The 23729-nt window shown below is 30.5% G+C and overlaps 1 pseudogene; it reads right to left on the bottom strand.

Moving 5' to 3' along the window:
- Window positions 1-20502: 20502 nt before the first annotated feature.
- LOC142597884 (small ribosomal subunit protein uS5 pseudogene) lies at window positions 20503-21327 on the bottom strand (annotated as a pseudogene).
- Between the last annotated feature and the right edge of the window lie 2402 nt (window positions 21328-23729).

Below are 23729 nucleotides of genomic sequence, written 5' to 3'. Positions count from 1 at the left end.
CTGACAGTTGCTTCGGGCGAAATTTTTATGGCATTTCCGGTATCCATACTAACGCTTTTGTTCATGAAATTTAAAGGAACTTGAGAAGTTTGTTGAGGTCCATTTGCAGTGAACTGTCGTTGAGGTCCATTCATAAGATAGAACTTTTCATCATCGACAAGGCATGGCTGAAAATCATTTGAGCCGTTGTATAGAGGTTGAATAAATTGAGGCGTTTCTTGCACAACATAGTAAAAGTTTCTACCATCTGTAAAACATTGTAAAGGCACCTGAGTATGTGAAGTATTATTAACACATCTAGCAATCGTGCGTGGCGGACAATTATAATTATGTGTATTAAAAGTTCCAATAGGTTGCATATTTGGCGCCAGTCTGAATTCCCGATTCAAGCTCAGATACTTATAATCTCCGTCGTAAAAATTTTTATCATTGTTTTGATAGTTGGTTGGCTGTACTGTAGTCAAAACAGTTTTAGCTTCGTCAAATTGCTGATTGATTTTGTCGGAGCCAGCGCTGTTTTGATGTTGGAGATCGTGAACATTCGTAGCAGGTCTGAAAATAGTGTTTGACTGTGAGTTAGCCGGGCGTTCTGGATCGCAAAAACTGCTATAAGAGTTAAAGCTTGACGAACAGTAATTCTTCACGGGATTTCCTTGAGGTACACAATCGGAATAAGATTTCCACTGATCAGGGCATTCGCCATATTCATGATGATAATTAGATTGATAAGGAGACAGATTTATTTTTTTTCGAAGGTCTAGATCAGATCTATCACTTTTATTTAAAATATTTGATAATGAGTTTGAGATGGAATCAAACGGGACTGAAACGTTAATCAACTTAATAGATTTATCAGTATTACTGACTGGACATCCAGACTCGAAGTTAAGCTTTGAGCAACGTTCGCAACCTAGAAACTGAAACGTGCCATTTGAGAAGTCGCGTTTACCATTGTATTTACCTTTTTGTCCAGACGATTTATTAAGGTTTGCTCGATTATTATGTCTACGTTCGTGTTTTTTGGTAGTATCACAAAGATGAGCTTCAATCGAGTGGCTTAGTTGAGCATGGACCTCATTTAGTTCTGTTTGAGTCCCAGTACTCAAAGGATCACGAACTAGTTTTCTAGAACCTAGCGATTTGCGTTTATTGAGTCGATTATCTAAACAGTTAGGCCTTCTTGAGTAGATAGGCGAATTCATTTTACTTTATAGTTTATTTAAACAATCAGACGTTCCTAGTGCATGCGGTAAATTATAATGCAAATACCTTAAAAGACGAAGCATGTAATTCTGAATATTTTTTTTGCGCGATGCATAATTAACGTACTATATATTTTGCTGTTTTTCTTTCCATTCAATATACTTAGCAATAGCTTTTTTCGTCGAGTGAAACTTAGGTTCAAAAAGATATAATAACTCGTTGTCATCTAATAAGTATTCAAATGACGTGATGATTGTGATAAAGAGTTTATCCTTTTGTTTACAGTTTTCCTCTAAAGCTTCGTAAAAAACTGATATATCTTTCTCATTGAAAATTAGCTCTTCTAACATATCTTCAAATCCATATTGTTCAATAAACAACGCAGCTTCCTCCGATGATTTGTCGAAAATTTCGTCTATCATTATAGAAACGATACCACGAATTAGGTCGGTGTGGTCCAACATAAACGATATGCGTAAATTTTTCGCTTCCATGAGCAAATATTTCCTGGGTAAATGTGACGATTCTACTATCAACTCGTACAGTTCATGTTTAAAATCACTAAACGCTGTCGATCCCGCGTTTGGTCTATTTAACGATTTCTCTTTTTCAAATTCGTTTTTTTCATTTTTTTTTTCATCTTCTTGCTCTTCTTTTTCACTGTTTTCTTCTTGTAGTTCGTTCCAGGAAGAAGAATCTTCCTCAAAAAAAAAATCAACGACATCCTGAATATGTTCACCAAATCTACTATTTTTAGATAAAAAAGCAGGTTTGCGGCTGAAATTTAAATTTGCCACTTCGTTTTCAGTAAGCTTGATAGCATATATAGTTGGAGAAAGTTCGATTACATCCGTCTTACCGGCTTCACTAATTTTTTCTACAATGAATTTGTCACTTGTGATAAATAAATTAGAAAAGTCGAGTTTTGGTTCTGAGTCGAAACAAACATCTGGACCAATTATGCAGTTAGAAATAGAGTTGGACAAGCATAAGTTACAACCAGGTAAAATGACTGAATTAGAAACAGTACAAGTCTGATTAATCGAGGTGTTTGAAAAAATAAACGCATTTATAAACCTTTTTTGATCAAAATCTGCGTGTTGTGCCCGTACAAAGTCGCTAAAAAATAAGCTATTGCTGTTTTTGTCGTAAACAAATTCTGAAATCTCTTGTTCATGCGTCGAGCTATCTAATTGTTTAGCTGACATTTTTATGTTGTTGAACAGACAATAGAAAGATTTAATATTGAGAGTAAATTCTTTATCCAGTTTATGTGGAAAAAGAAATATAGAAGGCAGGCTTGAAACATCACAATGAGCGTGTTTTAGTATGTCTGTCACGTCTTTAAATTCTTCAGAGTAATAAATAGTTTCAATAGCGTTATTCGAAAAAACTTTTGGTGAGTAAAGAATTGATGAATCGATAGATGATCGTAAGGAATCAGAATATGCTCTAGTTAAAATATCATTTTTAATATCTAGCACATTGTTTTTAAGTTCTGTATCGTCAGATTTACAACATTTAGACCAGAAGTAAAATTCTTTTCCGTTAGGATTGGTTAAAATAAATTCGCATAATTCGCCATACGTTTCATATTTTTTTTCATTGGTTATTGAAATCATTAAAAGCTCAGTCGACTGGCTCTTGCAAACCGTCGTGAACTTATGTAGCTTTTGGAAGCAGTCGAGTTTTATGTGAATGGGATAAACGATAATGCATCCATTAACTAACTTATTGTAGTGAGTTTTCAAGAGCAATTTAATTAGCTCAATGTCATTAACCAGCTTATCGTCTAGATCAAAATCATAAATAGTGAGCTTATGCTTAAATTTTTTAATAATTTGCTTATATAATTTATTAAAGTAAGGGCTGATTTTTGAAGCACAAAAAAATACAGTTCTGCCTCCAGCCTCATAGTAATCGGTTAAAGTCAAAACCAATGAATGAGTTCGTTTTTTTGCTAAATTAAACTGACCAATTAAATACAGAAAGACGTCATCTTTGGTGGATGAAACTGCTAACTGACAATTTACAACTAAAGGTAATATTTCACTCATCTAATAAACAAAAACGTTAATTATGGATTAATATAGAAATAAAAGACAAAAATAATTTTAAATATTTAGCTAGATTAAATCCTTTAAAATGGGAACTAAAGCAAATGTTATCTATTGTTTGGACGCAATTTGATCGATTAAGGATGAATATTATGCATGGCAACAAGCTAGCTGAAAAACTAATTTTTTTTTTTTCTTTGACGGTTCGAAGTGAGATTTATTTAACTAAGATATATAAGTTCGCCAAAAAACTATATACTCGTATCAATTCTTATTTTAAAAATTTTTTTTATAATAATTCGGTTAGAGCAGACAGTAATAATACGTTAATACAACTTGGAAGCCTGAATCCCGATGTGATTAGTCAGTTTGTGATTTTAATTAATACACATTTCTTGATTTTTACATTTCTACCATTATTTACAATTTTGATCATTCAAAGATTTAATTTATCATCATTATTAGTGTTTAATGGATACCATGAAGTATTATTTTCGACATGTTTTTTAGTAAACGTGGTTACTTTGATATTTCGGGCATTGTCGGTGGCTAATATTGTGACTTACAATAGCTTAAGCTCCGAAGAATTTCTGAGAATACTGCCACACTTAATTACTGCTTCGAATTGGGAAACAAATATATGTTTAGTACTGGTAAATTATATTTTGAGTAGTTTCTGGTTTTGCACATTGTGGATTTACAAAAGAAATACAATCAAACCTCATCTTAAACTCTTTAACTATTTGTTTTTTATCAGTACTTTGGTGAAATTTGTTTTGACGTGTATTTTAATGAACTTATATTTCAATGTAAATTTTGATTTAAGAGGTGGAATAAATAATAGTAAAATTTATAGAAAATTAACTAAAAAAGACTTTGATAGTTTGAAAGATCACAAAATAAAAGAAGCAGTGGTATGCGCTATATGTTTGGATACTATTAATGCGAACGAAATTGTCAAGAAACTCAGAAATTGTAACCATGTGTTTCACAATAGTTGCTCAAGAGTCTGGTTGTAAGTTAATGTTATGAAAAATTTTTAGTTTGAAAAGAGGACAATGTCCTTTGTGTTGGAATTCAACATAATCTCAGTTAAAATTATATTTGAAATCCAATCTACGCTAGTGTGCGGATATTATATCTGTGTAAATAGTGCATAAATCTTCACACTTAAAGTAACTCTTCTAGATTTATATACAATGATTTCAAAGATTACTTTGCTGTGCTTTTCTGTTTTGGCAGTTCCAAACTATGAAGACAGAGTATCAAGTTTTATTATTCCAGATATTGTGTCCCAAATAGTTAATGAAACTACACAGAACATTCCACTGACTAGAATCGTTGAGCCTGTACTTTCAGGAATCAGAAATACAGCATCACAAGAACTAAATGCTATTACCAAATCTTTAAACGGTCCAATAATCTCAAATAGATTCAACAACATCATTAAACTATTTTACCCAACTGAAACGCTTTCATTTCTTTCTTCTCCTGAAATTGGAAATTATAGATTCAATAAAGATGGTATTCAAAAGATCGATCTAGACATGAACCAGGTAGTTTCGGATGCAATAACTTTAGGTATCCCCATTTCTATTAAAACACTCGTTGGAGGACTTAACTCGATTTTGCCCAACACACTAGGACAAAACATACGTCAGTTGCCAATACAAAATATTTTCCCAACCCTTCTCGAAAGAATTGAATCCGGAATATTTAACCCAATAAACCTATACACTAGTGGCGATGCCAACGTACACAAGTACATCCATAGCGCAACCGAAGAACAAATTCCGCGTTCTTTGAACAACGCTCATCGAACTGTTTTAAGCGGTAATCAAATGGTCAATTACGAATTGAAACCATACTATAACCCCCATACAACAACTGCAGAATGCATCATATCCAAGACAGACGAAATTATCATTGAAAACAACACTACTCCAGAACGGACCGTTTACAATTCCTACCCAGTGGACATTGATTATTCTGACATTACTAGACCTAATGAAGTAGAAACTACAACTTCACAATACACTCAAACCACTAGAAAAGATCTTACTGACACTACATACCACCCGACCACCTCCACGATTCACACTACCAGCACACATCCTGTGACTACGGAAGCAACCTTCACCACAGCGAATGAAACAAAACCTGTTTTCATCAATACCACTAACCTAGGTTCGAATGATGAAGCTGTACCTCATGTTACTGAAAACACACAAAGTTTATCAAACAACGAATCTGAATCTACTACTAACGCTGAATCTCGTCAACTTCAGGGTGCGATACCTTCTTTGTTACCTTATGTCGATATTCCCATCATCGGATCCCAATTTTTAGATCACGTAAGTCAAATTCCTCTACAGATTATTAACATTCCTGCCAACATTTTAAACGGTGAAACTCTGGGCAATCTCAGCAACCGTACTTTAGGCTTAGCCACCAGTGTCAATCGTATGAGCGGTGAAGACGCTGCATTACCAGGCAATTTGTTAAATGGCGTTTTGAACGTTGGAAATAGACTTTCTCAACTTCCCCAAACACTTCTCAGAGTAGCTCCATTATTTCCTTTAGACAATTGAATTAATAATGTGTGATTAGATCATCATTCAATGATGTTTCATATTAAGCTAACCCTAAAATTGACTTTATAATTTAATGGGAAATTACTAGTTTGTATTGGTAATTTTAACAAGTCGATTTAACTATTATTTTTTGTTTTTATTGCAATTTATGGATAATTTAATGTAAACTCTATAAGATAATTTAAAATGCTTGATAATTCAGCAACTAAAATTGTTATAACAAAAATCTCGTAGTGTATTTATAATTGTTTTTAAGCAATAATCAAGTGTTCAATAATAATTTAACAAATTTTTTTGTTCAAACAGTTTCGATACTCGGATTTCTTAGTATTATAGATTAACTACTAAAAAGCCAGCACTAAATTTATTAATGTTAACCAATTAGTTAAGACGTAGTCGAATAGTTTATTTGCAAAGAAATTCAGGATAAGTAAAAATTTGAATTAATTTCTATTTTTATTTTTAGTATTTGTCAATCAAGGTTATATCAAATTGTATTATAAACCATTCTCACTGTCAAAAGCACTATTAATGACGGCAACACAATCTGCTCGACGTACAAAAAAAAGGACAGTAGAGCAGCTCTTAGGACCAACTGAAACGCTCTCAACTAGTCACTACAAAAAATTATTTACTGACAAACTAGCTAAACATGCAGTAAATAGCTTTTCTTTGCAAGAAATCGATCAGTTTCAAATCTTTTTTTTTGCATCAAGTTATCAATTAGTACAAGTAAGTTTAAAAACGATTAATTAATTTTTAGATAAATCAATTACCAAACCATTGGTTGATTAACATAAAAAGATTTATACAGGCGTGCGATAAGGTCTTTGATAATATTCCTAAGAATATTCAAGCTGCAGATGTCATCTCTCCTATGACCAAATATTTTAATTTTGATTTTCTGAAACTTGGAAATACATTTTTAATTAGTACGAAATTAATTTTTACTGAAATTGGATTACGGAAACAATTGGTTCAACATAGCACAATTCTAGATAATAATCAACCAAGTTTATCGCTTTCAGAAGAAGATATACCAACTCAGACCATATCTGTTCCAATGAGTAATGATTTGGAGAACAAAGAATTTACGTTCAACTCTCCTAAAACTATAAAATCAAAAGATTTAAAGATAAACATCGACAGTTTTACTCCAAGCAGTAGATCTACAGTAGATTTTTCAGAAATGAGTATTGACTCTGAAATAGTTTCAAAAACAGCTAGAAAAGCTAAAATTAAACCAGCAGAGGTAAAAAAAAAAACTAAAACTGCAACGTCAACCACTAAAAAACGGCAAGCTAAAAAAGATAATGACGATGAAAATCTTGTAAAAAGTAAACCAAGGCGCAAACAAACTAATAATGATAGTGAAAAACAAACAGAAGACGATGTTCTAATTGATGGATCATTAGTAAGCAAAGAGAGCTATGATATGTTTGCTACCCGATACATATCAATTTCAGGAAACAAATGGACAGTTCAGCTCTTAAGCAATGATAAAAAAACTCATTTATCTCATTCGTTCACATGCGAAAACTACGAAGCTGGTTTATATTTGGCCAAGGCTTATAAATTTAAAATTGATAAACAAACCCAAACGCCAAACGATATTCTAAACTTAGCTGACCCCTACAGACAAATTAGAGAAGAATTTCGTAGCGTATTGCAACTGAACAATTATAAGTGGGACGCTAAAACTGAAGATATTTACAAAAAATATCATGAATCAAATAATAAAAACGATAAAGCAACAATAACAACAACTTCACCTATGACTGATACTAGTTCTTCCAGCAATTTTGAGCTCAAAAAGAATTTTAACAGGCTAAACAACAAAAACTCAAATAAAGACACTGTACATCCATTTAATTATTCATGGAATAATTGTTTTAAAACAGTGTTTGGAATTTAGTAATAATAAAAATTAATGTTATGTTTTGCATATATATCTAAAAAAATCTAATAAATTTTAAGCAGTATGAAAAAATGATACGTCATTTTGGCGTTTATACATATAACTAATATGAGATCAGTTCCTTGCTAAGTTTTTTTGCATAGTCTAATTGTTTTTGGATGATCTTAGACAGTTCAGAGCTTAGCTTATTATGGAAATGTTGAAACTTAGTTGAACGACGAGTGCGTTTCTTTTTCACTACTATTGATTGAGGTTTTTCAGAAGCTGGAATAAAGGGAGTCAAGTCACCTACATCGTCGTAGTCTCCATACATGTCAGTTGGACTTGAATACTTTGGGTTTTCCACTACACTAAACTTGTTTTTTTTTACAAGCATATTGTATTTTGGTATAGCAGCTTGACATTTTTTAGATTTAGGCATAACATTTTTAATAGGTTTAAGTGGTATAGGTGTTCTATCTTCGGATTCTGGTAAATTATAATAATCGATAACTTTGTGTCGCATAACGTTTAATTGTGGAGTTGACATGTTCAGTATATCTTTACAAGGAACTTTTTCCTCAATCTTTGCTTCAGCGTGGGTTCGGTCATTTATATGAAATTTAGTCGACTCTGTTGATAAAACTGCAACTAGTTTCATCAAAACGTTGTAAAACTCTTCCAATAGTAACTGAACTTGGAACATTAACATAGTTGGGTAATCCAAAACTTTCGCTGTGTATTTGTTTTTAAAATGGTCCTTTATAAATAGAATCATATTTTGTAATTGTTTTTCATTCATACCTGAATGTATTAATGATTCGACTAAGAATTGAATTACAAATCTGCGAGTAAAAAACGTTTTACGGATGAATTCAGATGAAGATTTGAATTGACTCTTCGGTAATTGATTTTTGTTTTTATTAACAATTTCATAGGAATTTTCCGTATAAGCTAATACCTGTTTTTCGTAATTTTCAGTTTGATATCTGTCATTCATGAATCCGCAAATGTTGACGTAATTTAAAAATATGTTGAAATCCCAAGCATATAACCCAGTGGCAAAACTTCTAGCGAGTAATAAAATTCTCTTATTATATTCGTCCCAGAAACGATAAATACCCTGATGAGGCCAACATATTACAGGCAATCTAGTTTCTTGCATTAACTCGGTCTCATACAGTACAAACTTAGTATTTATTTTATTCTCTCCTGGGATTATATAGGTATTTGGTACTGGATCAACTTTTTGATTTTGTATTATAAATCTATCTCTGTTTTTAAATTTATCGTCTGTGAATACAGCGTCCAAAATTTCTTCAATATTTAATAGTCTTTTTATAGGTTCAGCACCAGTCGACCAAATGGGTAACTTGTTTATGTGTTGATTGAATTTATTTAAATCATTTTTGTTCGTTTCTTTTATAAATGCTGTTGTTGGAAACATAAGGTTTTGTTTTCTATGATCTATAGCTGGTTGATCGGGTGAGATAGAATCTGGTACGGCTACTAAATCAGTTTTTCCAATTTTAACTTCAGTTCGAATAGATTTTATTTGGTTATGCCATTCTGAAAACAATATAAACTTTTTCTTCCAAAGTTCTTCGCGTTTATTCAATAAACTTTTAACATCGTCGAGTTGTACTGCAAGTCTAACTGATTCATTTGTTTCACAAACTAAATCCTTTTCCAACTTAGTTATTTTAGCTATGAGTGTATTTATATCACGAACCGCTTCCATGTAAAAGTTAACCTGCTTCAAGTATATGAAAGTTTCTTGCTGTCGTTCTGATAAACAATAATAATCTACCATATCAAAATCTTTAATATATCGAGGATTTATAGGATAATAGATAGCTTTCTCGTTCAAACCAGTTAAGAAATTATATAATTTTGGTTGTCCACGTTTTCTAATTTCAGTAATTGTATAACTACGAGCATAAACGTCTTCATAAGATTCAATAAGAAATCGAAGCTTTGATGCATCACATATATATGAAAGTGCATTGGTGTATTTGTGCTTATTCAATCTATGTATTAATTTGAACATACCAATTATACAAAGACCATTTTGAGTATTTTCAACTTCGTCCGAAGAAAGAGATTTCCTTCGGTCTTCTTTTTCCTTAAGTCTTTTTTGATATGCAATAGTGTTGTGATGCGAAAATATTGGTTTTTTAATGTTTAGTTTTTTAGCATTTACCATCACAGATGTATAATCGTCGACTATTTTTCCTGGATTTATATCAATCTTATCGTCAATATTGCTAACGATCGATATGAATGAGTCTTTATTAGAAGTCTCCGCAAACATTTCATGATTTTCGATTTTGTAATGATAATATTCTTCAACCAATTGTTCCAATGTCAATTCTTTGTATTCTATTTTTTCTTCTCTTTTACCAATATCAGCATTAAAATCTGCGATTCTTTCAGCTGAAACTTTATATTTAAATAAAGCACAGGATAAATCATCAATTTGTTCTAAAGAAAGTTCACCTTTGTTATGGAGATTTACCAATTTGATGAATGAAATAGTGTTAGTAGAAAGAGCGCGAGCATTTGCTAATTCACTTTCAAAGTCTGGATCATCATATAATTTAATGCAGTCAATAGCTCGATTAGTTAGTGATCTGAAGAATTTTTTAAGATTAACCAAGTAATAGTTATCAAAATTATCTTGTTCGAATAATTTACTAACGTCAGAAAAATGTTTGAACTTTGATCTCGTCATAACTGCGACAGCGATTTCTTTTGCAAAATTCCTGTAGATAGAATTGATAGATTTTAATAAAGTAATTTCTTTGTTTGTATTTTCATTATTACTGTTTGATGTTTCGTCAACACTGCAATTGATTGGTATAATTTTAGTTTTTTTGGAAGATGGTTTTTTTGCTTCTTTAATTATATTTGCCAACAACATAGTTAGATCTTTTCCCGAGTAAGATTTATAATGAATATCCGTAGGAATTTCCATCATATAGCTAACTTCAGTTTCATATTCACCAGATATATTAATTTTGATCCGGTGAAAAGAAATATTGTTTCGTTGTTGAAAATCAAAATCTAAATTCATTTCTGAAGCAGTAGATGATTTGGTATTATCAGAATCTAGTATATTGTTAGCTTTGGTGTTATTATTTACTTGTATTATTTGATCGTTTATCATTTTGCGATTGCCGTTGATCTTGTTTCAATAATATTAAAATTCTTAGATGTTTTGTGTAAGAACGTACATTTATGTGAGTGCAGTAAAACCTCATAAAGGGCAACACGACATTTATATTTTTTGCTTATTTATAGGAAAACTCGCAGACAAATGCATATATAACCCCTTGCCGGCCAATCAAGGGTGAAAAAGATAAATTTATAATTAACTAAAGCCCCTGTAAGTTAACAAACTCGATTGATCATTATATAACATAATAAAAATCAAAGAGATTATCACTGATTTAAAACTAACTCAAATAGTCTGTCACTAGGCAACTTCCATAAGCTCTCGTTAATTGTGGCGATTTCATCTTCAGACTCAGAATCAGAAGATTCTGATTCACTTGAATCACTATCAGACAAATTTTGTGTATTTAAACCAGATGCTAATATGTTATATTTATCAACCCACCATTCAGTGCAAGCGGGATCTGAATTTAATAATTCATCTTTTCCCAATGAATTAGATAAGTTTTTTGATTTTATTGGTTCAGTTATTCCTAATCCAGACTTGCCTAACGTGTCTCCTTCCTTCCATCCACACTTTAATAAGTATTTCTCACCAAACTTTGAATTCATTTAATAATACTATTTTTTATTTAAACTCAGCCTATAAAAAGGGAATAATATTTTTTTTTCAAGGGGTTTTTTTTTATATTTTTTAAAAATAAAAAATAATACTTAATATTACTATTTTTAGTTCTTATTTTATGCAACAATCATTTTCTAATTTCTGCAAAGAAATAACAAAGATCATTTGCTGTCCACAAGATCCTACGTTCAATGAAATAAGCAGAGAAAGATCTAAAGAAAATTTGATTGAATTACTTATCGAAAATTGGGATACACGCGTTCAACTTTTAGAATTCTTTAATGATTTTGAGGCAATAAAAGATCAAAAAAATTTTTTTAGTAATGAAGCAATAATATTTAATGATAATGAATCTAGTACAAACTTAGTTTTACAAGAAGCTTTAGATATATACTATCGGAGTGATTTATCTGAAGGAATCAAAGTTTTTAGTATAGGTTATTGGATACTAGGAAAAATATATAAATACAAGAAAATTTCAGATGCAATCTACGATTCTTTTATTTATCCCATCTGTAATTGGAATAGATTCAACAAGTTAATTTTTTGTTTTTATTTCGCAAATCAATTAATAAAACAAAACCTTCTTCCAATAAAGGCATTATCCTCATCCATATTAGAAACTAGCAAATCTATAAAAAAAATACAAAATTTACCTGAAGAAAATATAATATCTTTTCAAACTATTAAGTTATCATTTCCAGAATTTAATTCATTTACATTAATTTTACAATCAAAAATTTCTTCGTTAGAAATTGCAACAAAAGATTATTTAAATAATTTAAAAAACCAAGACAAAATCCTCTTTTGTGTTTTAGAAATTGGTGACCTTATCTTAACTATTTATCCTTACAAGAATTTATTTTATATTGCAATTAACGGATTTTTAATTTCATGTAACAATAACATAAATTATGTCAGTAAAATTGATCAATTTCCGTTAGTTGGTAATTTTTCTAACAATTCTTATTTTGATCCTTGTGTTTTATTAATGTCAGGCGATGAAATTTATAATTCTATACACAGAATTGCAACAAACGGGAATATTCACTATGACTACGTCGTTAATTATATCGTTTCTGTAAAAAAAAATGTGCTTCTTCATTCTGAATACACTGATAATAATTTGTTTGAAAAAAAAGATGACTACATAATAGAAAGCATAAAAGATTTAGCAATAGGAAAGTTGTAATATCAAAGATTTAAAGCTGATAATCGTTATTTATTAAAAAAATAATATGATCTATCGAATTAAGTATTGGTTGCGTTATTGTATGAATATTAACAATTTTATATAATTTTGAATCAATGTTATCATCATATTTTATCGTTTTTAAATTCATTAATTCTTTTCGTAAATTCATAAATTCATTGATATATCTTTTAATTTTATCTTCATTAACATTATTCTCTTCCGATAGTTTAAAAAAATTGTTTAATAAATTACAATAATACTTTTGTAATCGATTGACTTGTTTAATCATTTGAAATAGATTTGGATACTTTGGAATTTGATTTAAAATTTTTTCGTCAAACTTAGCTTGATACAAGTTTTTTGTACTAATTATAAAAATATCAATAAGAGTTGAAATTTGCTCAAAAAAATCGAACTTTCTTCTTTTAACCAAGTTTAAAGAATTTTCAATTTTTACTTCAACCAAGTTTTGATTTATTTTATGATACTGTCTGTTAGCGATTTTGTTTTCAGTTGAATCAAGTTTTTTTGGATTTTCTAATTTAATAGTATAATTTGAAGAGGTATCCGCGTCATTGTAGATCGTATTGCTTATATTTATTAAATGATTTTTATAAATTTCTCTATTAATATTATTAACAGATTCACTATTTTTTAATGTGACACATAATGAGTTAAGCTTAACAATATTTTCGTATAAATTTGGATTGTCGAAATTTATAACTACCGACCCTCCTTCGATAGTGGAATTATTTTTCATTACATTATTTATATAGTTTGTACTGAATTTATTAATACGTTCCAGAAATACTTCATTTTTTGGTGTTTCTCTAATTTTACTATAATAAGAATCTTGTACAAGCAAAGCAGGGTTGATGCAAGTCTCAACAATATATGTTAGTTCTAAATTTTTATCTTTAGTTTCAGGACAATCAAAATATGAATCTAACGTGGTTGGAAGAGGTAGTGATACGTAGTTATGGTAATGTCTTGAATTTAAAAGATGAAAAAAAAAATCTTTTTCTGTCATTTTCTCATTACATACCAATTCTTGATATTTGATTGAATAATAAGGACATTCAGCAAGTAATACGCTATAGTCAGGATCAGAATGTTTATAAAGTTTAGTGTTGGGAGAATTGACCTTCAATGCGTTATATATTAATTCTTTATTTTGATCCCAGAAACTAGCTTCATCGACTAATCTGGTCTGAACAACAAGTCTGTTGAACATTTGCTTGACGTGTGGGTTTGAATTTAAAATATTGTTTTTGATTTCTTGCATTTGTTTTTGAAGATTAGTAATATAATTTTGGTGGTTAGATAAATTTGAATTTGAAATAGTTTTAACAACGTAATTATACATTTTATCAGTATTTATTTCTATTTCATTGTTCAATATTTTGTCCTTGGTAGTTAGTATTGCGTCTAATATAAATTGTATATCATCTTTTGTTGAACATTGAATAATAATTGTATTTGGTGTGTTTTCTAAAATATTGGCGTAACTAGAACGTAAATAAGTTAAAGATAAGTTTAACAAATTTGGATTGAATAAAATTTGTATCATATGTTGTTTAGGATTCCTTCTATGGTTGGCGTAGCATTCTATTGGAAGTAAAATGTCAGATTTGTTGTTAGATTTTATTACGATAATGTATGTATCTTTGTCATAATATAGATTACCCGATTCAAAAGTTTTTTCCTATGTATAATTAACATTTTTCTGCAACTTACATTTGTATTAAGTTTATATTTGACTGAAATATCTTTCATTCGAGTGAGATTAATGCTAATATTTGATAATAAATATGGCAACCATTTAGCTGTTATAAATAAATATAACTTTTAATTTGCAAAGCATTAAAAACCTTTAATTCGTCTATATATTTTTTAATTGTTCAGCTTTTGATTTTATATTTTAAATAAGTTTTTTTGTACGGAAAAAAGCTTTGAGAGTAAAGAACACACATATACTTACAACAGTCATTGATAAGCAACTTAATAGCGTATATTTGTATAATCGATTATAAGTTGAGTTAACTAATTTTTGTGTTTCAGATTCCTCAGTTAATAAGGAATTATTTACTTCCGAATAATGAATAATTTGCTCTGAGAATAATGTTTTTATACTAACTTACTCGACACTCGATCAACACTCTCAACTACAGAAACAAAATCTTTATTTTTGGCAACTTGTGAATAATCATAAGCTTGCGACCCAGCAGCTATTTGTATTACTACTGTTACTTTTGGCTTATCAGTCGAATATAAACAAAGTTCAATACAACCGCTTTCTCCTGGTCTAAACGCTATGACAGTTCTTTTAGAGGTTATTTTATTCATATAAGTATAACTATCATCACATTTTTTTACTACAAAAGAGATTGAGTCATGGGTTTCAGGGGTAGCTATAGCCTTATACAGTGATCCTTCAAAAACATCTTCAGCATAACACTTTTTCTTTTTAGTAATGTCTACTGTAAACTCGATAGCGTTAGCTACAGAAAATAAGAATAGAAATGTATTGAAGATTGATATCATATAAATTGCATATAATTTAAATGATAATTTATTATTTAACAGATATTGTAAAATTTGATCTTGATTATGCTAAAGTGAAAAAGCTGATTTCATTAACACTCCTTTTTAAAGATAATTTCATTATAAATATTGATGAACTAAATTTCATAAACTTGTTTCTTTTTATTTTCAATTTCTTCATCTAGGTTTTGAGAATTCAAATTATTATAATAAGAAAAGTTAGCGAATAAAACATTATTCTGGTTTTTATATGAAAGTTTATCTATGAGGACATCTTCTATGTTCGGAGGAACATCGTCAAATAATATTGATACATAGTATGTTTTGTGGCTTACAGCTTTTGTAATAGAATAAAGTTGTTTAATAAATGTTACTGGTTCTAATCGAGGCTTACATTTGATAATCGAACAAATTGAATTTTCATTTCGTAACAAGATTGCTTTCATTAAAGCTACATGTTCAAATTGGCTGTCACCAATACTAGCTAATTTTAATTTTATTTTTCTATCTTTTGTTTTTTCACATGAAGAAACATTTTTCGTTAATACGGGCACTGATAACTGTTTCTTGATAAAGGTCTTATTTTTGACTGGCTGATCTTTGTTATTATAAGACTTGTTAATTACGACAAAAGAACTATGTAAATGATTCTGTCGTATCAGATATTCGCAGAACGACACTTGTTCATTATTCTTTTCACGATTAATTATAATATCTATTATGTTATTAAATACTCGATACTTCGCGTTTGTCCAATAAGTGTTAAATTCACGTAAACAAATAGCTGGGTGCGGTTCGAACTTTAAGTCAACTTGTGTCTTAATAATTGGAACATCATATTGTTGACATAGTTCTAGGAGAATTGGAAATAAGTCTAAAACTCTATAAACCCATGCTTTTAATCTAGCGTTCGTGACTATCACAATATGATCAAAGTTAGAAGAGAGAATTTCAAAGAAAGTTTTCAACGACTTGTTCAAAGTATTATCTGTCAATTGATGTAATTTTTTAATACATTCAAAATAAGAATTTTTAATCAAAATTGGATCCTGTTCGAAAAAGCGAGAATTTTTATTCTGCTGAATCCATGATGTCGGAATTAATGTATCATCTAAATCTAAAAAACAGATACTAATTTGCGTATTATTCATATGATTAGTGATTGCTTTGTTTGATTGCACCTTACCAGAATACAATCATAAGATTTAATTTGATTTCTAGTTGGAACTAATGTGTTTTTTATAACTTTTTGAGCTCTTTTATAATTACAAAGAAAGTAAAATTATAAATAATGCATATTCCAACTCGAAAAACTTCTTTATGTTCGATTTGTTTAAGGCGAGTTGCGTCGAGCTTTACTCCAGGAAAAATTTATTACTGTAGCGAAGAATGTCTTCGAAAATTGATTTGTTTATCTTGCGGGGTTTATACGAATAACTCTAAAACACTATGTTACAAATGTAAAGCTTCAGACATAATTGTTCATAATAAACAGCTGAACACTGTTCTAGCAAACGCAGTATCCTTTCTTGCCATGAACCAAATCATTTTCACTGATGAGCTATTCGATGACAACAAAATTCAAGAACTAGAACCTATGATTAATTCATCAACTAAAAATTCCAAAAATATAGAACTAATGAATATTTTTAAGTTCTTACAAACTTCTTTTACATGTTGTACTTTAGTTGATCATTGTTGTTTATCACAGATTTACTGTGATGCTGATAATGTTATTAACCAAATTTCTTTTGGTAATATTGTAAAGCGTATTCCAATTGAGTTGGATGATCATGTAATCTGTTATTCAAACCACTTGACAGCTCAAATCAGATATATAACAGGGCGTACAATATTTCATGGTAGTTTAACCCCCAATAAAAAGTCTATCAAAAAAATATTGATAATGACAGGTTTACCTTATTATCGCTGTGTTGGTACGATGATTCATGAGTTAATACACTGTTATATTTTTTTAAAACTTAGCAAAATCAGTCAATACAAACGAATGAATTCGTTTAATTCAGAAATCAATGAAACTGAAGAATATATTTGTAGGTATATCAGTGTAATGTACTGGAAAAAAATAATGCGTTTTATGGACGAAAAAATTGTAAAACAGTGTGAATTTTGGATAGAAAATCAAGAAATCAATTATGATCTGATAAATGATTTTTTGAGTCGTAGCAATAACAAAACTATAAATGAGTTGATCAACTACTTTGTTAAAAAAAAAGCAGATCTTTTATAACTTAAATTTTTGAGATTTTTTTCGGTGTAATAAAGCATTTATTGCCAAATAAAAAAAACGCGTAACTACACCATATGCTATTAACATCAATGCACAATACGTGTGATCTAAGTTTTGAACTCCCAAGGTTTCTCGTAGTTGGTTAGTTTTTAAAGAGAAAAAACCAGAGTTTTCAGGTAATACTGCCATAATAATTATTGAGAAGGCGTAATTTATACAGCTTAAATTACGAAGAAACTTGAATGTTTTTGGAAGTGAAATAACACTAATAAAAAAACCATTGCAAATGAGCATCACAATTAAAAAGCTTAGCATCACCATGATTGAATGAGCTAAATTTGGGATTGAAAGCCTGACTAAGTAAGCAATACCGCTCAGAGCAAAAACAAGTAGTTGACTGGCGATCACAAAACTAAGAATAATCGCGTTTGAAGCATTTTTAATTACTAAGAACATGCCTAGTATGTAAAAAAAAGCAAGTGTGGATTGCTTGATAGTATCTTTCGTGATTTCTATTAATTGGTTCAATATTTGAATTTTAGTATTGAAAAAACTGTTTTTTGACGACAAGACATCCAGTTCTGAACAACATAGGATAATAAAAGTATTCAGCGACAAAATTAATATGGAGTAAAAAATCCCTGTTAGAATATTGAATAAACTGGCCATTGTATGTGAAACACTGCTAATTCTGTCGTTAATTAATTTGATCACTTGTTTAATCAAGAAACATCGTTTGTTGTTACAGTGGTCTAAATTTTCTTTCCAGAGTTTTAAATTATTAGAATTCGAAATTATATTTGGTAGTAGCTTTAATATAGCGTCTTGTATATTTTGAAAAATTTTTGGCATTGTACTGTACACTTGGTCGTCTTTTTTTTCAAAGATATCTTGTAGTTGACGAGTTGACGTTGAACCTCGTTTAATAGTTTTGGAAATTTGAGACGCTTTTCTATCAATAATAGCTTTCAAAGGATTGTCATCATCAAACAAATTCGTCAGCAAACTACCTCCAACTAGTACCATAGTGCTTATATTTTGTTTATTGATAGCATTGGACACTTCCTTCAGATTATCTATAACTGTAGATATTACACTGCTTTTGTTGTCAAGATCCGTGTCAGTTTTATTAGGGTTTACAGTATAGTTTAGATCAATAATTTTTTTTTCAAAATTTGACTCAAGATGCCAATTATTGAATGATGCAAACGTCGCTTCTGGATATAATTCTTTACAAGACTTTTTAGAACTGATATTTAAAATATTGAAACTATGACTCGCGCCGGAACAACAAAGAAATACTGAAAGGTACGGGCTAATCTTATGTAAAATTGGTAAAAACATGTTGGCTATATCATTTCGGTATTTTTCAATAGACGGCAGATCAATTTCAATGTATGATAAGATTTCCAGTATTTGTATTAAAGCTGTGACATTCTCTATCAATTCTTTTGATTGAATGTTGCGTTGGGTGGTTTCATATTGCCACGATAACATTTTAGCGTTTTTCGTCGGTATTGTTGATCTAATACAAGTGATTAATTGTGAAATGTAAATGTGAATTTGTTGAGAATTGGCTAATAGGTCGAAATAAATATTGCTACCAGTCCGCTCATTAATACCCTTTTCAATGATTAGCTGAAAATTAGTCACAAGTTTATTTACATGTTTGATTATATCATTCTTCAATTCGTTATTTGATTTGTCTGAGTACCTTTGCATTGTAACTAAATTATTAAACGGTGTCATTGAATTTAATGTATAATGGTCTGTATCGTCAGTTGATTGTAAATGTCGAACCAAAACACTTTCATGGCTTACAAAATTAAATGCATCAGTAAATCTAGAACCAATTAATAGTCCTTGTAAAAAAGCTACAAAAACTAGAATTAAAAATTTCTTTGTAAAGGTTAAGTTGAAGTAGCATGAACTAATAAAATAGTTTACAGAGTTGAAGACTGTTACAACCACAGAATTTTTTTTTGTTGGACTTATAATGCTTGCTGTATCATCTACTCCATTTTTATCTAGGTTTTTTACAAACAGCAAATACTGTTTACAATTTGATAATCTTTTTAATTTAAAGGCAGGAATTAACATCTCTTCCGTGAAATAATAATTTTCTACTTCACCCGGTTCTATTATTTTAAATTTCTGTAGTTTATTATTGCTAGCTTCGATGATTATGTTATTGAACAAGCCCAGAACTGATGAAATTGGATAATCTAGTCGAATTAGAATTTTAGCCTGTAATTGTTGCAGACACTGTATCACTCTTCGTAAATATTTGCGAAAATCAGATAAACTTAAAGACGTGATTTGCAAGTTTATTATTACCAATTCAGGTTTTTCCATGAGCACTACAAGTAGCTCTAACATCAGTTTTACATAAACTTTATCAATGTTATTTCTATTCTTAAGCAAATTCTGTATGTCCAAAACGTAGAGTAAGAACTGTTTGTATTCATTTAATTCAGTTGCAGAATAAGCATTATCAACCATATTCTTTTTGAGTATATTATCTAAATAATTAATATAATTTGTTGTATCAATTTCATGATCAAAATGACATAATATTTTATTGCTATTGACGAAATCAATTTTATTCTTAGCAATTTCTTTAGTAACCAGAACGTTTATTTCATTATTCTCCTGTGAAATATCAAATAAGTTGTTAAATAAGCTTTTATACATATATATATCATTATAATGTCGAGTGTTTTTATTACGCAATCTTATTCTTGAAAGTAGACTAGTCGACATTATAGGTATGAACTTTGATCAAGTAAAAAAACAAGATGTCCCATAAAGAAAAATAAATAGTTAGAAATATATATATTTCAAATTAGTTTTCTAACCAAGAAAATAATCTACAAAATATTTAATATGTACCGGAAAATCATTGGAAATTAAATACGATGTGAAACAAACTACCGAAATTCAAAAATATGAAAAACTAAAATTAAGCTTTTGTTTCTTCTTCCAAAGATTTAGAATAGAAATCTAAAGGACTAGCAGAAATTGAGGTAATGAACCAAAGGTCAGGAGTGGAGACAGAGTAAGTTTTTCTAAGAGCTAATATAGTGGCGGCAATGAAGTTGCATTTAGTTCTACTGTGACCGCTGGTGCTGCTAAAACAGTCATTTACACCGGCAAAAGACATGATTTTTTTACAGATTGGAGATCCTACAATACCAGTTCCTCTAGGAGCAGGGATAAGTCTAGCAACAACGGAAGCACATTTTCCAGTTACCTTTAGAGGTACGGTGTGAGGAAAACCAATTTTGCTACCCCAGTAACCTCGTCTAACTGGGAATAAACCAAGTTTGGCCTTGATGATGGCTCCTCTGATGGCGGTGGCAACTTCTTTGTCACATTTAATTCCCATTCCGAGGTGACCGGCGTGGTCTCCTACAATGACAACGGCTCTGAAACGAGTTCGTTGACCTGAAGAAGATTGCTTTTGGACGGGACTAATACCCATTACTTCGTCTTTGAGAATTATTTTGTCATCTGCAGCTCCAGAAGAAAAGGGAGAAAGCTTAGATTTTCCGTAGAAGTGGTCGATGATCTCAACTTCTTTTATTTGACAAGAGTGAAGAAAAAGTTCGTCGATTGACTTTATTCGGCCTGCTTTAACTAGCCTTCCGAGATTAGTAACTGGGCGCCATGCAGATTTAGTTTCAGGAACTCTGCGCTTGAGTTTAGTTAAGCGGGGCTTGGCCTCCGAATGGTTTGTAATGCCGGATTGTCTTGTAGACTGTACTTCAGGAGACGAACTCATTGAAACTTTTTTTGACTAAAATAATTTTTGTAGACCAAACAAATTTTCTACTTCTACTGATAAAGCAAGAAATACGAAATTTATTAATTAATTAAATTTACAATAGTAATTTAATATCGCTATTAAGGAGCTACCGGATATCTTTTACAATGCTTTAATCAACGGATGAATTATTATTTTTGAAATAAAATTTATTTATATTAACTCTTGATTTATAAACGTGGATGAACTCAATATCTAATCAAGCTATTGTAACACTGTTGAAACATGCAGTTGATGGGAGTTTACCTTTTGGATTTTTATTAAATTCGAAACCTACAGATATAGTTCAATGCATTCCGTCGTCCAAGGAGATAATGTCTCCCGCGTTCGTTAAGATGTCTATGGACCTTGTAAAAACATTATGTATTAACCAAAACCAAGAGCCCCAACATAACGAAAAAAAGATAGAGCTCGATGGCATTTATTTTATTGTTTTCACCAAGAATGAAAGAGTCATATTAGATAAATATTTGAAGTCAGACGATTTGATGAGAATCCTTCAAGATATAAATATATACATAATTAATTTAGACGAAATTCGCGGAGAAATTCTCAATTACAGGCTGATAAATAACTCACTTCGACTAGTCTCGTCTACCAATGTACCGAACACAGTAGCGGAAGAGTATTTGAGTTTTATTAAAAAAAATAAAAAACAAATTGTTATAGCAGATATATCAATGTTTTTGCACTCCAAAATTATGATTCCCGGCCAAGAATACATAATTTGTGATTGATGGCAAAGCGGGAAATTAAATAATTTCAATTCATTTTTTATATAATTTTTAATGTAATTTTAAGCTACATAATTTTTAAAATGGACATTACTCTTGTTAATCAGCTGCTCGATGCTTTACTCGATAAAAGAAAAGAAGTAAGAGAGAATGCAGAACACAAGTTCGATGAATTAACAAATAACAATCCGGGAGTGCTCATCCAATGCTTATACAATATTTTGGAAGTGGGTACTCCAATAAAACAAAGTCAAGCTTTTGTTTCTTTGAGAATGGTGATATCGCGATTTTTGAAAAAAGACAGTACTAGATTTAATATGTTAGATCCGAATGTACAAAGTTTATTGACAGTTAATTTGTTTAGACTTATCACTCCTGAGAAAACTGAGTCATTCTTAGTTTCAGTGCAATCTTTAATTGTACACTTAGCAACTTTTTTGATTCCGGTCGGTCTTTGGAATGATTTTAATAATCATGTGCTAGCACTCACAAGCAACAACAATTTGGTTGTAAAGATTACTGGTGTTGAAATATTAGGTGATGTTATTGGTGAGCTAAGCAACAATCCTCACCACGATCTATATATATCTATACTTGATTCAGTCTTCATGATAGACAATGTGAGAATGCTCAACGCTGCGACTAAATTGTGTAGCAACATTATTTTGTATTCGTCGAAATCAGTTTTACCGAAATACACTAAGTACTGCGAGAGAATTTACCAATCATTACGAATAATTGCTCAAGATTGTCTAAATACGCATGACCCTACACTTTTCACTAACTTTGTAAACATACTAATGGAAGTTATTTTTATAAAGCCAAACTTTTTAGATAGAGTAAACGATAATTTGCTGAAACTGTTTCTGGAAATTTCTGTAAATAAAGGTTTTGATGAGTCTGCCAGAATAATTTCTCTAGAGTATATATTTATGTATTGTGACCGTCGCCCGCGGTGGGTTAGTAACCGCAAAGAACTTATGAATGCAATAATTGACGTGATTGTCTCTTGCTTGAATGAAATTGAAGAAACTAATGGATGGTTTTCTACACCAACTAACAGTGAAGACGAGGAGCATAAATTGGTACAGACAGCCGAATATGCCATCGAAAAGATTGCTTCTTGTTTAGAAACTGTAACCTTTTTCCCTATGCTTTTCAATAAGCTAAATTTACTTCTTAAATACGATGACTGGAGAGCTAAATCGACTGCATTTTTGATTATTTGTCAAACCTGTGAATACTTCACCGAAGAAATTATTAAAACAGAATTACCTGGAATTTTCACATTACTGTTGAACGGTGTGTCTGATAAACACTATCGGGTTCGATATGAGGCATTGTACGCAATTGCTCAGATTGCCGTGGATCACTATCCAGATGTTCAGTTAGCTTTCCACCAGCAAGCTCTTCCTATATTCATTAATGCTTTTAACGATCCAGTAGGCAAAGTTCAAGCTCAAGCATTTTCAGCTTACATTAATTTTGTTGAACAGATCGAACCAGAAGACCTTTATCAATATATTGATACAGTATTAAACATAATCTCTAGATGCTTGAGTGACGATTTTATACCTGACAAGGATTTAAAGATTTCTTCGCAGGAGCGCGACTCGATTTTATTGA

Source organism: Dermatophagoides farinae, unplaced genomic scaffold (genome assembly GCF_024713945.1).
Source record: "Dermatophagoides farinae isolate YC_2012a unplaced genomic scaffold, ASM2471394v1 contig1, whole genome shotgun sequence".
In the NCBI taxonomy this organism is placed as follows: domain Eukaryota; kingdom Metazoa; phylum Arthropoda; class Arachnida; order Sarcoptiformes; family Pyroglyphidae; genus Dermatophagoides; species Dermatophagoides farinae.
This window is presented reverse-complemented; position numbering and strand designations above follow the sequence as displayed.